The sequence below is a fragment of the Arachis ipaensis genome, chromosome B08, assembly GCF_000816755.2.
Source record: "Arachis ipaensis cultivar K30076 chromosome B08, Araip1.1, whole genome shotgun sequence".
NCBI classification, from domain to species: Eukaryota; Viridiplantae; Streptophyta; class Magnoliopsida; order Fabales; family Fabaceae; genus Arachis; species Arachis ipaensis.
The window spans coordinates 14,664,710-14,666,081 of NC_029792.2; positions in this window are offsets into that span (position 1 = coordinate 14,664,710).

Genomic DNA, 1,372 nt, shown 5'->3' on the forward strand with positions numbered 1-1,372 from the left:
TTGCTATATAAAGTTAAAAGAATCCAAAGTATGTTATGAGAGAAATACGTGTTGCCACTTAAAGTTAAAAGAATCCATGGTATGTTGTGGAAGGAATATTTGTGCGGCTTTTAGGACAGATTAGTGTTATCTTAATATTCTTAGACGTTTATTAATTCTTAAAATAGATTAGTGTTATCTTAGTACTCTAGTACTCTCACGTTTCTTGAACTAAAAATCACAGTAGTATTAGTGATATGTTGTGAGAGAGACATCTATGCATAGTTCTGGAATAAATTAGTATTATGTTGGTAATTTTATAAGCTTTTTAACTGAAAATACACTAGTATCAGTAATATATTGTGTAAGAGGGAGAGTAAACCTGTGTGGCTTTAATACCCTTTTTGAATTAAAAAACACAATAATATTTTTTTATAAATATTCTTTTCTACGTTGATGTAATTAACTTTTTCATTTAAACATTTAATAGAATTTATCTTTATTATATATTTTTTTCTATTTTTTTTCTTTTATTCTAATTATTTTCTCCTGTTACTTCGCTATCGGCACTTCAACCCTCTTCAACTGCTCATTCACATATTGATCAGTGATTTGCTTACCATCTTTCTTCACCTCCTCATGTTGTGCCACAGTCACTTCCCTGCCACTACCACATTCCGTATGCTCCTCCGCATGCTGATGTCTTCGCTCCACCTGCACCCGCCGTTCCCTCCCCTGCTGTTGCCTTCGAAACCTAGCTTCACCTACAGAAACGATCTTCCCTCGTAGACTCATATTATTCATCTCCGTAATGGCCTTCAGCGCGCCGCCTTTCGTAGTGTATCGTACAAAAGCAAATAGATACACCGCCCCTAGTTTGCGTTTACGGGCCAAATAGATGTCCTTAATTCGTCCCGTCCAACAGAACAAATGATACAACTCCTTTCTTAAAATATCTTCTGGTAAATTATCCACAAACACGAATTTAAAATTAGTTATTAACAACTGATTTATTATTTTTATAAACTGTTAATAACTAATTTGTTTTCATTTAAAATTAGTTTAATTTAACATAATTTTTTATTAATTCGAATCAAGTATGATTTTTTTTATTAACTTTAAAATCACTTCTTCATACATATTCTCTTTTTCGTAAATGAAATTATCCCTTTTATTTAACATCTTTAATAGAATTTTTTTTGTATTTTGTTATTTTTTTCTATTCTTCTTTCTCTTCTAAATTTGATTATTCTTTCCTATTACCATTAACTATTCGTTTAAAATAAATCTTAATAAAAAAGACACAAATATAATTTACCAAAAAATTAAAATTGTAATTGCAAAAAAGAGGATCACAAATTTTCTATTTGAACATGATTACAATTTGCTAAAG